This window comes from Nomascus leucogenys, chromosome 21 (assembly GCF_006542625.1).
Source record: "Nomascus leucogenys isolate Asia chromosome 21, Asia_NLE_v1, whole genome shotgun sequence".
Lineage (NCBI taxonomy): Eukaryota > Metazoa > Chordata > Mammalia > Primates > Hylobatidae > Nomascus > Nomascus leucogenys.
Window position 1 is genome coordinate 56,392,412 of NC_044401.1, and position 16,876 is coordinate 56,409,287.

The following is a 16,876-nucleotide window of genomic DNA, read 5'->3' on the forward strand; positions in this document are numbered from 1 at the left end:
TAATAACATACTTTCTTTCTTTCTTTTTTTTTTTTGATGGAGTCTCACTCTGTCGCCCAGGCTGGAGTGCAGTGGCGTGATCTCAGCTCACTGCAAGCTCCGCCTCCCAGGTTCACGCCATTCTCCTGCCTCAACCTCCTGAGTAGCTGGGACTACAGGAGCCCATCACCATGCCCAGCTAATTTTTTGTATTTTTTAGTAGAGACGAGGTTTCACCGTGTTAGCCAGGATGGTCTCGATCTCCTGACCTTGTGATCTGCCCGCCTCGGCCTCCCAAAGTGCTGGCATCACAGGCGTTAGCCACCTTGCCAGGCCAACAATAACATACTTTCTTACCATCTTAGTAGGGTCTTTATACCTTCATATTTGCTCAATCTCCAAACCCATCTGATAAGTATGAAAAATGCTGTTTATAGCTAAAGAATCAGGCTCAGGATCAGGGATTTGTCTAAGACCCAGGCCCAGAACCCAGGTGCTCTTGACTCTAAATCCCACGATCCTCCCCATCCCTGTGCAGCTCTACCACAGGGTTGCAGGGCTCTGGGTTGCAAGGCCCAGTGCTGATGACACCTGGATGGCTTGCTGGAGACTCCAGGACCATGCTACAGGCTGTTGAGAACTGCTGGGCACTTGCCAGATGGCTCTATCAGAAAGGGGGGAAAGCCCCACAGAAAGGCAGGGAGAGGCCACAAACACAGATGACTTCCCAGCTTTGTTTTGGACCAACTCTGGGCTATCTGACAGAGCCGAATGCTTTGCTGCAGCTGAGAACATGTTTCTCGGCCTTAAGAAACAAGCTCTCAAGCTTTCAGCTTTTAAAAATGTAAAGCAAGTAATGCATTCAACAGATATCACCCCATCACTGAGGTCTTCCCTGTCACCCATCCCTAAGTCTCAAACCATCTGTCTTTGAGCCTCCATGGAGCCTGACTATTGCTTGCCCAAATCCGGAGCCTCAGCCTGGCACATACATAAACCCTTCCCTTACCCCTACCCAAAGATTAAGGCTCACTCTTCTTGTACCTTGCCCATTCTTCACCGCAGACCTGATCTCTCCCTACCAATTCTTGAGCCTCATCCCAGCCTTGACAGTAACTGCATCCCTTACCCAAATACTAAGCCTCAGTCCATATCAGACCCCATCTCATCCCTCACCCCATACCCAAATCTACCACCATCCCTAACACCAACAATCCATCCCTTACCCAAACCCAAAGACCTAACTGTACCCCCATTACACCTTAATTTCATTCTTGAGCCTCGGTGCTAGGGGTGAAGGGGGTTATTGCACACATCACCAGGAAATTTCATAAATGCCCAAAGGTTAATCATTTCTTTTTGAGGGTAAGTGTGGCTGTCACTTTGTCCAAGAGTCAAAGTGGCTGCATCAAAACAACACTGCCCAAAACTGAGGCCAAGGTGTGTGAAGACACTGTGCAATCTCCCTCTGCAGTCCTGTTGTTCTCAGATCAGAAGGAGAGAGTTGTTTTGCATTCAGTAAATTGAGTCATCACGTGAGTACTACAAATGGAGCCTGAGACAAGTGCAGTCATTACTCTGTGTAATGACATGGTGTTGGAGCCACCTCTGAGAAGGAAAATGCAGGCACAAACCATCCGTCTTTTCAAGTGAACGAGAAAGCTTCATTTTTCAGATCTGCTAATGTTCCTTAGGAACCTGGTATTTTCTATCCTTCCAATTGCTCATTGGATTGTCTTCCCTATGCCTTTCTAAATGATTGACTTTCCAAAGTGCTTTGGCTCCCTGAAAAATGAAAGGGGTCTGGAAATATCAGGTGTGTTATAATTACCTCTGGCAGCACCATTGGGTAGGCCAGGTGACCCTCATCTCAACGCGTCTGCGTTAACTCTAGCCATCTTTCTTTGGAAAAATGTCAGCGTGATTAGAAATGGCTCCACACTGAATTGGAGGAAAAAAAATCACCAGTCATTATATTTTTTAAATGAATTTTTCTTTTTTTTGTATCAGCCCCAAGTTAGAATTTTAATTTGCAGAAACTCCCAAGAAATTTCAGTCAGTGTTGTACTTAGACCAAAGCTTGATTTAGGCTGGCACATTAAAACTCACTCCTGCTTTTAAAGTGCTGTACACTTTCCAGAATAATGATGCTATCCATCCCTCACAATATCCCTGTATGGAAGGCACTGTTACCTGCTTTTCACAGATGAGGGAATGGAGGCTCAGGGGCTTCAGCGACTTGTCCAGATAGGGGAGGTTTTCTGGTGCCCCATCTCCTGAGCATGGACCTGCACTCTTGCCAGCATGGTGCTGACTGCCCTGGGGAGGGCAGCTAAAGCCCAGGAAGGCCTGGGTGACATGTCAGGTATGACTGACCTGGAAGAGGCAGTGTAGATATCAGCCAGGACATGATGACAAACTTAGAAATTCAGTTCACTTTGCTATTACCAAATATCTAGAGGCTTCATATGATGCCAACTGAATATCCAGATTTTTGACCCACTTGTTTTTTGTCTGGGTCATTGTTAATATGTGATCTTTTGTAACAGAAAGAGCCCCATGCTCGATCTACATGATCTTGTTTAATTCTTGCAATAATGCTTTGAGAGATAGATACAATTATCCTTATTTTACTAATAAGTTAAATAACTTGCCTGAGATTGCACAACTTCGGGGCAGAGTCAAGATTTGAACCAAGATCTGGATTACTCTTACCCACTGCAGTAAACCTATTCTCTGTAAGTCAGAAGAAAATGGAATTCTAGTTTGAGTTTTTCTTTTTAGTTCTGTGTCCTCAGATGAGTTAACAAATCCATTGAATATTTATTGAGTATATATATATATATATTTTTTTTTTTTTTGAAACAGGGTCTCACTCTGTTGCTCAGGCTGGAGTGCAATGGCACGATCTCAGTTCACTGCAGTCTCCACCTCCTGGGTTCAAGCGATCTCATGTCTCAGCCTCCTAAGGGCTGGGACTAGAGGCGCAAGCCACCATGCCTGGCTAATTTTTGTATTTTTTGGTAGAGACAGGGTTTCACTATGTTGGCCAGGCTGGTCTTGAACCCCTGACTTCAAATGAGTCCGCCTCGACCTCCCAAAGTGCTGGGACTACAGGTGTGAGCCACTATGTCTGGCCGATAATACATTTTTAAACAACTGACGAGCAAGCAACTTAGTTTTAATGACTGACAAACAAGTAAATTCCTTCATCTCGTGGATGAGAATCCATCCATAAACAAGTGAGTTGGGCAAGTTTTTCTCAAAGGTTCTTTCTAGAGCTCATATAGTATGAGTCTGTGAGGTTGACAGGTTAGATTTGCAACAGAGTCGTGCCCAAATCTCTCAGATGTGCATCTCGGTTTTCACAATGTCAAAGATGATCTCTCCCACGCTTCAGAGAGATTCCCTGAATTCACCACCTGTGAGAAGTTATTTATCTCCTCTATGTACTATTTTTATACAACTACCTGATTTAATCCCTAACACCAAAAACTTGAGCTGTTTTATTATCATCTTAAAAATGAGAAAATGGAGACTCGGTGATTATAGCCACTTGCACAATGTCATAGAACTAATACAAGATAAAGCTGGGTCTTGACATTAGAAGAATCAACACAACAGCTGCTGCAACCTAGCATGCACCGTGGGAGTAGCTCAGGCCCCAGAAGAAGCTGGCTTAGGCTGAGAGTGCATCAGGCTCATTCACCCAAGCTTCTAAAAATACCATTCAGAGACGTTTGGTGGGGTCACAGGTCACCTGCCTCCCCACAGACCATCTGACATTTGTCACACTAGATCATTTTTATTCTCCTTGCGACTTTGTCTGTGAGTCAGCCCTTGTCATATGGTAAGACAGACTAGCATGAAATGGAGCTGTCCAGGTGATCTTTTGGAACCTCTGAGATTCCTGTTGCATGACACAGGGATACTCAGTCTCCCTGAAGCCCACCTGTCTCGGGCCAAGAAACGAGTGCAGCCTTCAGGAAACAAATGTCTCCACTACTTGAATGATGTCACTTGTATTTCCTGAAGTGTGACAGCCTCTCGCTCCTGACAGGTGGTCATTATACCTCATCCTGGGCTACATCACTGTCCTTGTAAAGAAATGAGCTTGAAGCAAGTTTCTTCATTTCCACAGCTAAAGAGCTTCCAGATAATATCTCTGCCATGACTAAAACCATGCAGGGGAACAAAATAAGAGTTGATTTATCAAACATTCAGTAACTGAAAAAACAGAGTTGGAGAATCTATCAAATGACTACGTGGTAACCAATTTTAGCTGGTAGTTTAGATTAAGGTGGTTTTGTTTTCTGTTTGTAGCTAGAGGCCCAGAGGGAGGACCCCGAGCTCAGGAAGTGAGGATGCTGGTAACATAGCATCACACAGAAAAGAATGGAAAGGCCGGGCATTATTATTACGACTAACCCCTTTCATTCTTTCTTTTACTTTCCACTTCTTTCTGCCTGATTCCCCAGGAAAGCCTTTCCATTTTCTTTCACTGTGAATCAAGAAGCAATTGTAATCATGGTCAGCACATACTATAGTCATCAGGGTACAGACACTTATCAAGACAAGTGACGTGGCCATTTCAAAGTGAAATCAGGTAATTCCTGAAAGTTCCCAGACTTTCCTCTTAGAAATATTGCAACAAAAACTTCCTACTCATCCTGCTTTTGTTACACACAACACAGTTCTTCACTGAGTGGCAATATTCATAAGTAGAAAATGAAGTCTTTTTCAACATTATCATGTTTCCAATGGATTTACTTTCTACTGTGGTAAGAGCATTACTCTGCAAACATATTTGAACAAAATCCTATAGTATTTTGATGACCTTCTTCCTTCTAGCTTTTGTGGGCTAGCCTGGGCATCTAATGGACATTTAGGACATTACTTCCTGTGGACACTGGGTTCTGCATTCAACCAGCCAATTTACCAATGATTCTTTGGAATATAGCTTATCTGCTGTTGTGTGTAGCAAAATAAAATTATCATCTCAGTTTCTCAGATGTGGAAATTAAGAAATAAAATCTGGAGTATTGGAGCTCTTGTGCCAATGCAGTGGCAGCTATTCCTTTTCCCTTCTTTCTCTGGACACCAACAGGGAGAAGCCACCTGCCCATCTTTGCTGGTCTTCTCGGCCAGTTCTTGTGTGTTCACTGAGAAGGAGCTGTGACTGGAGGCAGAGGCCAGGCCCATTCACTGTTTTTAAATGTAAATATAACTTACATACAGCAAATCATATACAACTGAAATGTACAGCTCAATGAAAATTTGCAAATTTATACAGCTACGTAACACCATCTACATCAAGATGTAGAATAACACAGCACGGCAGCAGGTTTCCTCCTCAATCCCCTGCCAGTCAATACCCTCTGCCCCAGTGGTAGCCCACTATTCTGACTTCTTTTAACATAGATTAGTTTTTGGTCCACTTACTTAGAAAACTTTCTTAGGTTGAGGTATAATTGAGAAACAATAAATTGTACAGATCTTAACTGTTAACTTTAATGAGTTGTGACAACATATACCTGTGTAACCACTGCTCAGAACAAAATGTAGAACATCTCCATCACCATAGGCAATTCCAAATGCCCCTTCCAATAAATCCTCGTCCCTTTTTGTTTTGACAGGGTCTCACTCTGTCACCCAGGCTGGAGTGCAGTGGCACAATCTCGGCTCACTGCAACCTCCACTTCCTGGGTTCAAGTGATTCTTATGCCTTAGCCTCCTGAGTAGCTGGGATTATAGGCACCCACCACCACACCTGGCTCTTTTTTTTGTGTGTGTATTTCTTGTTTTCTTAGTAGAGATGGGGTTTCACTATGTTGGCCAGGCTGGTCTCGAACTCCTGACCTCAAATGATCCACCCACCTCGGGCCTCCCAAAGTGCTGGGATTACAGGCGTGAGCTCTTCCTTTTCTTAGCAACTACTTCCTGATTTCAAACACTGTACAGTAGTTGGGCTTGTTCTCCGATTTCATATAAATGGAATCATCCAGCGTGTGCTCTTTAGGGTCTGGCTTCATTCACTTGACATATAGACATATATGTATTTTTAGCTTCACCTACAGTGTGGCACGTTATCAGTAGTTAGTTCTTTTGTTCCCACTAAAGAAAGTTTTATTGGCTCCATTTCTTAGATTCAGAAGCTAATACCACAATAACAAAAATTTCAAATACATATAATTTGACCCCAGTTGTTTAAAAAAAGCTCAAATATACACATATACCACTGAGACAGGAAAAGATAAATACTGTGTACTAAAAAGTGCTCCTGGTAAACTCTAGACAGTGAGAGATTACGGATGATTGCTTTTCTTCTTTTTATTTTCTGAGTATTTCAGTTTCTACATTAGCGTTTTTTGCATTTTTAATTGTGGTAAAATACACATTTCAAGAATGTAATGTATAGTGCCTATTTCCGGACTTGCTAGTCTTTTCTATTGATTTATTTACCTATCCTTACACCAACATCACCCTATCTTGATTATTGAAGTTTTATAATGAGTCTTAAAATCAGGTAGTCAAAAGGCTTCCAACTTCGTTCTTCATTTTCAAATTTGTTTTGGCTATTTTAGATGACTTGCATGTCCACATACATTTTAGAACTAGTTTGTCTATTTCTTCAGAAGATATTGCTTATATGTGATACAGATTATGTTAAACCTATACATTAATTTAGGGAGGATGGAAATCTCTTAAACAATATTGAGTTTCCAATTTATGGACATGCTATATCTCTCCACTTAGGAATATTTTAATTTTGCAAAGCAATATTTTATAATTTTCAGTTTATAGATCTCACATACCTTTCATTAGATTTATTCCTGGGTATTTTATTTTGGCTAGTGTTTTGATGCTATTGTCAATGGTATTTGTTTTGGAATATAATTTTCCAATTCTTACTAGAATATTGAAATGTTATTTATTTTTGTACATTGACGTTATATCCTGAAACCTTGCTAAATTCACTTATTCTAGTAATTGTTTAATAGACTCTATATGATTTCTAAAACAGCTTGATTGAGACATAGTTGACATACCATTTAATTCACCCATTTAAAGTGTGTTCTTATTATATTCTAAGAGCTGTGTGACTATCTCCACAAGCCAGTTTTAGAACATTTTCATCACCCCCAAAAGAAGCCCTGTGTGATGAGGAGCAGTTACGTCTCATCCTCCTCTCATCTCCAGCTCACGGCCCTAGACAATCACCAATCTATTCTTTGTCTCTGTGGATTTCTCTATTCTGAACATTTCATATAAGTGCAATGATACAACATGTAGTCTTTTGGGGCATAATGTTTTCAAGGTTCCTACATGTTGTAGCATGTATCATTCATTTTTATGGCAGAATAACATTTTATTATGTATACATCAGTTGAGGAGGAGTTGGGTTGTTTCCGCTTTTGGGGTATTATGAATACTGTTGATATGAACATGCATGTACAAGTTTTTATGTGGACATGTTTTTGCTTTCCTCATTTGTATCCTTTGAGGAACTGCCAGACTATTTTTCAAAGCAGCCATACTGTTTTGCATTCTCATTAGCAGTGTTTGAGGTTCCAAATTTCTCCACATTCTTGCCAACACTTGTTATTAACTGTCTTTTTTTACTATAGCTCTACTAGTGGGTGTGAAGAGGCTTTCACTGTGCTTTTGAATTACATTTCCTTGGTAGGTAATGACGTTGAGGATCCTCTCATGTACTTTTTGGTCATTTGTATATTTTTTGTAGAAATGTCTACTCAAATGTTTTGCTCATTTTTAAACTAGGTTATTTGCCTACTTATTCCTGAGTTGTAAAAATTTTATTTTTTAAGAAGTATTCTGAAAGTTCCTTATCAGATATATGACTTGCAAATATAGTCTGTGGGTTGCCTTTTTACTTCCTCGATGATGCTCTTTGAAGCACAAAACTTTTAAATTTTGATAAAGTTCAATTTATCTATTTTTCTTGTTTTTGCTTTTGGTGTCATGCCTCAGAACCAAAGAGTTTTATTCATAGACAATCTTGTTGTCTATGAATAAGGCAGTTTTACTTATTTTCCCAATACTTATACCTTTTATTTATTTTTCTTGTTCACTTTCATTGGCTAGGACCTTTACTACAATGTAGAATAAAATCAATGAGAGCATATTCTTGCCTTATTACCAATCTTAGGGGAAAATACTTCAATATTTTATTATTAAGTCTGATGCTAGCTGTGTGTCCTCTATCACATTGAGGAAGTTCCCTTCTAGTCTGGCTTGCTGAATTTTCTTTTCTTTTTAAATAGACTTTATCTTTTTAAAGATGTTTTAGTTTCACAGCAAAATTAAGAGAAATTTACACGATTTCCCGTATGTTCTTGCCTCGACACATGCATAGTTGCCCCCATTGTCAACATCCCCCACCAGAGTGGTGCATTTGCTACAACTGATGACTCTATATTGACACATCATGATCATATCCAAAGACTATAGTTGGCATTAGGATTCACTCTTGGACTTGTACATTTTATGGATTTGTATAAATGAATAATAACATGTGTCCACTATTACAATATCATTGAGGGTAGTTTTTCTGCCCTAAATCCTCTATGATCTACCTCTTTGTCCCTTCCTCCCTCTAACCTCTGGCAACTACTGATCTTTTTACTGTCTCCATAGTCTTGACTTTTCCAGAATGTCATACTCGAATCTTACAGAATATAGCTTGGAGCGTCATTCATGTGGTAATATGCATCTAAGCTTCCTCTATTTTTTTTTATTCCTTTTTAGTGCTAAATAATATTTCACTATCTGGATATATCACATTTTATTTACCCATTCACTTACTGAAGAACATCTTGGTTTCTTTCAAGTTTTTGCAATTATGAATAAGGTGCTATAAACACCTATGTGCAGGTTTTTGTGAGGATGTCTTTTCAACTTCTTAAAGTAAATACCATGGAGCATGATTGCTGGATCATATGGTTAGAGTGTGTTTAGTTTTGTAAGAACCTGCCAAACTGTCTTACAAACTGGTTGTACCATTTTGCTTTCCCACCAGCAATGGATGAGACTTTCTTTTGCTCCACATCCTCACCAGCATTTGGTGTTTTCAGTGTTTTGGATTTTGGCCATTCTAATAGGTGTGTAATGACATGTCATTATTTTAATTTGCATTTAATTTGCATCGATGATATATGATGTTGAGTATCTTTTCAAATGCTTATTTGCCATCTGTATATCTTCTTTGGTGAGGTGTCTGCTAAGGTCTTTGGTCCATTTTTTAATTGAGTTGTTTGTTTTTTTATTGTTCACTTTTAAGAATTCTTTGTATATTCTGGACAACAGTTTTTATCAATTATGTCTTTTGCAAATATTTTCTCTCAGTCTGTGGATTGCCTTTTTATTCTCTTGATAGTATCTTTTGCAGAGCAGAAATATTAAATTTTAATAAAGTCTAGCTTATCAATTATTTCTTTCATGGATTATACTTTTGGTGTTATATCTAAAAAATCATTGCCAAACCCAGGATCAACTAGATTATCTCCTATGTTATCTTCTGGGGTTTTATAGTTTTGCATTTATATATTTTGAGTTAATTTTTGTGAAGGATATAAGGTCTGCATTTAGATTCTTTTTTTCTTTTTTTTGCTTGTGGATATCCAGTTGTTCCAGCACCATTTGTTGAACAACTATCTTTTCTCCATTCTCTTGCCTTTTCTCTTTTGCCAAAGATTAGTTGGCTATATTTGTGTGGGTCTATTTCTGGGCATTCTGTTCTGTTCTACTGATCTATTTGTCTATTTTTTCATAATACCATGCTGTCTTGATTGCTGTAGCTTTATAATAAGTCTTGAAATTGAGTAATATAATCCTATAGATGTATTCTTTTGAGTTTTCTTTTTAAACCAGAATGGTGTTGAGTTGTGTCAAATGTTGTTTTGCATCTATTAAGATGATATTGATATTTTCGGCTGCATAACTCTTTGATGAAAGGGGGCTGTCCTGTGCATTATAGAATGCTTAGTTTCATGCTTGACCTCTATCACTAGATGCCAGTAGTAATCCAATTGTGACAATCAAAAATATTCTGACATTGCTAAATTCCCCTGAAGGGCAAAATCACCCCTGGTTGAGAATCATTGATTTAATATATCACTATGAAGTTTAAAAAGCATGTTTACAATTTATTTTATACTCCTGCTTCATTAGTTGGAGCTTAATTGCTCTGTCTTGAGTGTGGACTGGGCTTAGTAACTACTTCTAGTTGGTAGAGTGTGGTGGAAGTAACTGTGTGACACTTCCAAGACTAAATTATAAAGGGCATTATGGTTTTCTCTTAGCCATCACTCTGGGGGAAGCCAGGTGCCATCTTGTGAGTACACTCAAGTTGTCCTAAGGACAGAGCCACATGGTGAGAAATGAAGGCCTGCTGCCAGTAACTAGCACTGACCTGCCAGGTATGTGAGTGAGCCACCCTGGAAGCAGATCTTCCAAGCACAGTCAAGCATTAAGATAACTACAGCCCCTGACATTATCTTGACTGCAACCTCATGAGAAATGCTGAGCCAGAATCACCCAGTTAAGCTACTCCTAAATCCTGACCCATAGAAACTGTGTGAGATGATAAATATTTATTGTTGTAAGCTACGAAAGGTTTGGAGTAATATGTTGTGCAGCAATAGATAACTAATACACTTACACTGACTGATTGTCAAATATTAAACGAACTTTCCATTACTGGGACAAACCCCACTCAGTCATGGTGGGAATTTTAATCCTTTTATACAAAAAGGATTAAATATATGTGTATATATATGTATATGTATATTATAATATATGTATGATATATTGTTGATTTTAAGTCTCCTATATTGGTATTTATTTTCTTTTTACCTCATTTATTCTGTTTTCCTCTATTTTTTCCCTTCCTTCCTTTGGGTAAATTGTGTGTGTGTGTGTGTGTGTGTGTGTGTGTGTGTGTGTGTGTGTCTTGTATTTGATTTTATCTCCTATATTGACATTTTAGCTGTACCTGTTTATGTTCTTTTTAATGGCTGTTCTAGAGATTATAATGCTTATCTTTAAGTTAGCACAGGTTACTTGCAAACAGTGATGTAGAAAATTATGACAGTATAATTTTATTTATGCCCCTCCTGCTATACAGGCTCATATTATCTTACATTTTACTTTCATACATGGCTCAAATCCCATAATATATTGTTATTATTTTTGCTTTAAAATGATATCCTTTTAAAGAAAAAAATGTAATATAAACAAGTCTTTTACACTTATCCAGATATTGACCCCTTCTAGTGATCTTTTATTCCTGCCAATCTAGTTCAATCTTGTATCATATTCTTTCAGTGTAAAGACCTTCTTTTGGCATTTGCGGCTTTGAATGTATTTGCTGGGGATGAAGTCTCTCAGCTTTTGACTACTAAGAAGTCTTTATTTTCCCTTGCTATTTGATGTATATTTTCACTGGATATGAAATTATAGGTCAATGGCTTTTCAACCTGTTGTTCTTTTGTTTAAAGATCTCATTCCATCGTCTTCTGGCCTCCATTTCCTGCTAGGTCAGCCATTATTGGATTGTTGCTCCTCTGTATGTAATGTGTCTTTCTGCTCTGCATATTTTAAAGATTTGCCTTTTATCTTTGGTTTTCAGCAATTTGAATGTGATGTACCTAGAGGTGATTTTATTTGTATTTGTACTGCTTGGGTTTTACCAAGCTTTTTGGCTTTGTGGGATTGATGCCTTCATCAGTTTTGGAAAGTTCATGGCCATTATCTCTTCAAATATTTATTCTGCTTTTTTTTTCTCCTCTCCTCCTGGACTCCAATGATATGCATTTTAGACATTTTATATTCTCCTTTGGATTCCATTTGCTTTATTCTGTCTTTTTATTTCACTCTTTTTGTGTTTCAGCTTTTATACTTTCTACTGCTCCATCTTCAAGTTCATGATAATTTCTTGTGCTGTGTTCAATCCATTGTTAGGTTCATCTAATGAATTACTTATTTCTAATCTTATGGGTTTCATTTCTAGCACATGCATTTGATTCTTCTTTGGTTTTTTTTCAAGAGTCTGCTAAAATTTCCCATTTATTCTCATATGCTACCCATCTTTTCCACTAATCTTTTAGCATCGTTTTCACAGCTATTTTAATATCCCCATTTGATCATTTAATCATCTGGGTCAACTTTAGTTCTGCTTCTATTGACCATTTCCCCTCTTGATCATAAATCACTTTTATTGCTTTTTCATCTGTCTTGTTATCTTCAGTTGTATGAAAAGCATTTTGCATTAAAGAACTTAGAGATAAAAAATAATATTTCTGTTAGGCTGCTAGTGTGGGGGATGACTTAATTGGATTTGAAATTAAGCAGGGTTTGGGCTCTGTTATAGCCTTCCCTTGATTTATTTCACTATTGGCTTCAAATTATTTGAGGGCAAAATCATTAATTTCCTTTCAGCATAGGTTAAATCACTGGCCATGTGCTTGAATTCAATCTCCAGCCCTCATCCTTCTCCAGAGGTCAGGCTGGCCCAAAGTTCTGACCCTCTAATCCCATGGTTGCTCTTTGTGGTGACCAGCCAATAACTTGAAGCTATCTAGGAGCCTACCAGGAGTCCATTCAGTAGCATTCCAAAGACAGCTCTATCACTGAGAAATAGTTAGGGTTTTTGAAACTCTGCCAAGAAGCCAGACCAAAGACCAGATATATTCTCCATTGCACTACAAATTTTCTTTCAGCTTTCCTGCTCATACCTGCCCTTCTGAGGGGGACTTGCACTAGGGGAGCGATCCCAGCCTCATGTACCTTATTATGGACCCCTCTCTGCTCTTCTCTGGCCTCATTCACTGTTTTGGGTGTGTTACCCCCCAACACTTGTTGAAGACTCACAGAGTAGGAGATAGTGAATGAGTATAAATTCACTCTGTAAGTAGTGCTTTTCAGGATTCTAATCAGTCATGCCAGTCCAAACACCGGTGTTAGAAGTTTGTTAAAAGTTCAGCTGATTTCTCCTTACTTATTTCTATGGAAGATTACTCTTTCCTTCACAGTTCCACCAACTATGGAGGAATTTTGTGTTTTTTCTCTCCTGTGAAGGGCTCATTACTTTCCAGAGTTTAGTTCATTTACATTTCTTTGTGTTCATGCTCTCTGATGAGGTTTTTAAAACTAAGATATTTTAGCTTTTATTGTATATACACACAGTTGCTGTATATATGTATATATGTGTTACACACACACACGCACACACACACACAGGCTCGGGGAAGTTTGTTAGTAATGGTCTTTTGATAACTTTCCACATCTGAACACAGCCTATTCACTTTTACAAGGAATAAACTAGGAGCAGTTAAATTTTTTTTTTTTTTTTTTGAGACAGAGTCTCGCTCTGTCGCCCAGGCTGGAGTGCAGTGGCGCCATCTTGGCTCACTGCAAGCTCTGCCTCCCAGGTTTATGCCATTCTCCTGCCTCAGCCTCCCTAGTAGCTGGGACTACAGGCGCCCACTACACCTAGCTAATTTTCTGTATTTTTAGTAGAGATGGGGTTTCACTGTGTTAGCCAGGATGGTCTCGATCTCCTGATCTCATGATCTGCCCGTCTTTGGCCTCCCAAAGTGCTGGGATTACAGGCATGAGCCACCGCGCCCAGCCAAAAATTTTTTAAGTGGAAATTGCATCTATTTTAACTTTATTTTTTTCAATACATGATAAGTCCTCTTTTGAGTAGCTCTTAACTCTTTAGAGACCCCTTTAATGGCTCCCTTCTTTGGGTCTCTATTTGCACCATTCATTTTGTCTCAGCAATAGCAAACATCAGGCACGCAATTTGCATTCTGGCACTGTAGACTACTGCTATCCCCTGACACACACACACACACACAGCGGCCAGGGCAGAAATTGCTAATCCATCTGTAAGCATTCTTTCTTGTTGAGACTGGATGAGTCCTCCCTATCCTCAACACAATGTACCAGGCAATAAATTTGATTTGGTCCATAGGAGTAAATGTATTTGCCACCCTGGTTTCAACTCAAAGATTGTTTTCTCCCCAGTTGAGTACTTGAGTCTGCTCCAAGAAAAGGTTTGTAATGTGGGGCATCCATAGGTTGTAGGTTACTTTCACAACTAGACATTTCAAAGAGGATCAGTGGATATGGAGTTCAAAACAAAATGAAAATGAATTTGTAGACACTAGGGTGAAATGATCTGAGAGGAGTTTGTGCTAGTATCATGAAATGCACATTGAGAGCTGGAGAATATGAGCCTAATCTTGGCCTTTCCAGGTTGTAGTATTCTCATCTGCACAGTTAGTGAGTGGGAATGGGAGCAGCAAGACCTCCTGTGCTACATATCTCTAGGTCCTTCCTGGCACTTGCATCACATAACGGAGAACATTATAATAAGATGACATTGCTAAGCTTCATTTTATTCCACTCTGTTAACCCCTATTCTCCCCATCACCATTCAAGCAGCAGCGAAGGTTTTGCATATATACTTCTCTATGAGACAAAGAAAACAGAGTCAAATTCTTGTAAATCTTCACTTATTAGCTGGAATGCTTCGATAAAGAAAAACTTTCTCTCACCTACTATCTGGTCAGAGCTAGAGCTCTTATGGAAAAGACAGGATAAAAATGCTGAATATTTTACTTCTATTTAAAATGCTTGATTCTTTCTATTTGCCAGTTTTCAAAGTAACAAGTTGATTGCATCTCTAGCATCTTCCTACAGTTGTTACTTTTTTTTAAAGCTTCATTATGAACTTCTGGATTTTAATGGATTCAATTTTTATATGTGGATATAAAAATATAGATGTAGCCAGGTGCAGTGGCTCAGTCCTGTAATCCAGCACTTTGAGAGGCTGAGGTGGGCAGATTGCAAGGTCAGGAGTTCTAGACCAGCCTGGCCAATATGGTGAAACCCCCTCTCTACTAGAAATACAAAAATTAGCCAGGCGTGGTGGCGGGTGCCTGTAGTCCCAGCTACTCAGGAGGCTGAGGCAGGAGAATTGCTTGAACCCGGGAGACAGAGGTTGTAGTGAGCCAAGATTGTGCCACTGCACTCCAGCCTGGGTGACAGAGTGAGACTCTGTCAAAAAAACAAAAAAAGGATGTGCTTGATATTTCTATGGGTTCTTAGATCTCAAATACTAAGTGTCAAGTAAAAACTCTCATTGCAAATTGATTTTTCTCTACTGTCTAACACTGATAATAGCTACTGTTTACTGAATATTTTCTGTGGGTCAGGACTTATATAAAGAACTTTTTATGCATCATGTTATTTCATCTTTATAAAAATCCTATGAGCTACTAATATTACTACTATTACTACCACTTGTTTTAAAGAGGAAGAAATGAAGGTCGAAGAGGATAAATCTCCTGCCCAAGATCACAAGGAAATTGAAGTTGAACTGGAATTTTTAACTCTAAAACCAGATGTCTTAATCATGATTTAAGTTTCCAAGTCACTTGGTTGATGGTGAATTAGGGAATGATGGAGTTTGGAGGAGAAATGTACCATTTGCCATATTAAGCTGACCATGGTGAGAAGGATACCTGGGAGCCAAGATGGAAAGAGGTAGGGGCTCAGCAGGGTTAGGCAGAGATGAGGATGAGGAGGACAGGCCTGGTGCCAGTTCCAGGAGGTGAAGAAGGCTTGAGGCTGGGAATGAGCTCATGGCTCTGAGAAGAGAGCACGATGGGGCCGTTCCAATGGCAGTCCCGGCTCCAGTCCTGTCTGTCTGTCATGTACCTGCTGCCTGGACTCCGGCAAATCTCCTGCATCTTTGAGCTTGTATCTTAAAAAATATTTTTTATTTCCATAGGGTTTTGGGGAAGAGGTGGTATTTCGTTACATGAGTAAGTTATTTGGTGGTGATTTGTGAGATTTTGGTGCACCCATCACTCAAGCAGTATACGCTGAACCCAATTTGTAGTCTTTTATCCCTCATCCCTTCCTCATCCTTTCCCCCCGAGTCTCAAAGTAATTGTATCTTTCTTATGCCTTTAAATCCTCATAGCTTAGCTTCCACTTATGAGTGAGAACATACGATGTTTGGTTTTCCATTCTTGAGTCACTTCACTTAGAATAATGGTCTCTAACTCATCCAGGTTGCTGCAATTGCCATTAATTCATTCCTTTTTATGGCTGAGTAGTATTCCTTTGTGTGATATATATATAGATAGATAGATCGATAGATATCTATAGATATCTATCTATAGATATAGATATAGATATCTATCGATATATATATATATCTCACAGTTTCTTTATCCACTCATTGATTCGTGGGCATTTGGGCTGGCTCCATATTTTTGCAGTTGTGAATTGTGCTGCTAAAATGTGTGTGAAAGTATCTTTTTCATATGCCTTATTTTCTCAGGTAGATACCCAGTGGTGGCATTGCTGGATCAATTGGTAGTTCTACTTTTAGTTCTTTAAGGAATCTCCACACTGAGCTTGTATCTTTATCCTCGCTTTACCTTCCCTGAAGTTGTTATGAGGGACAAACGAGGAATTGATGTGGCCAGGACCCACAACTCAATCATTTACTTGTGGGAATTTATTACGTGAAGATAAGAGAAGGGGAGAAGCTACGTGCTGATCAATTTGGTCTCTCACCCACAGAGAGCTTTCTTCATATCACTTTATGTCTCCTACTCTCACCTCAAGCCTCCCTCACACATCCCCCTCCATGCTGGCTACTGGCTAGCGGATGACCTCACCTTGTTCTTCACTGAGAAAATAGAGCTGACCCAGACAGAAACTGTCCCCTCCCCCATCCAATCCACCTGCATCTGTGCCTGTGCTCTGTGCCTGCCCGCCTGGTCTTGCTCCTATCAGAGGCTACCCCTTGCCTGAGTTCTGGGTCCTGTTCCCTTCTTCCTCAAGGCCTTCT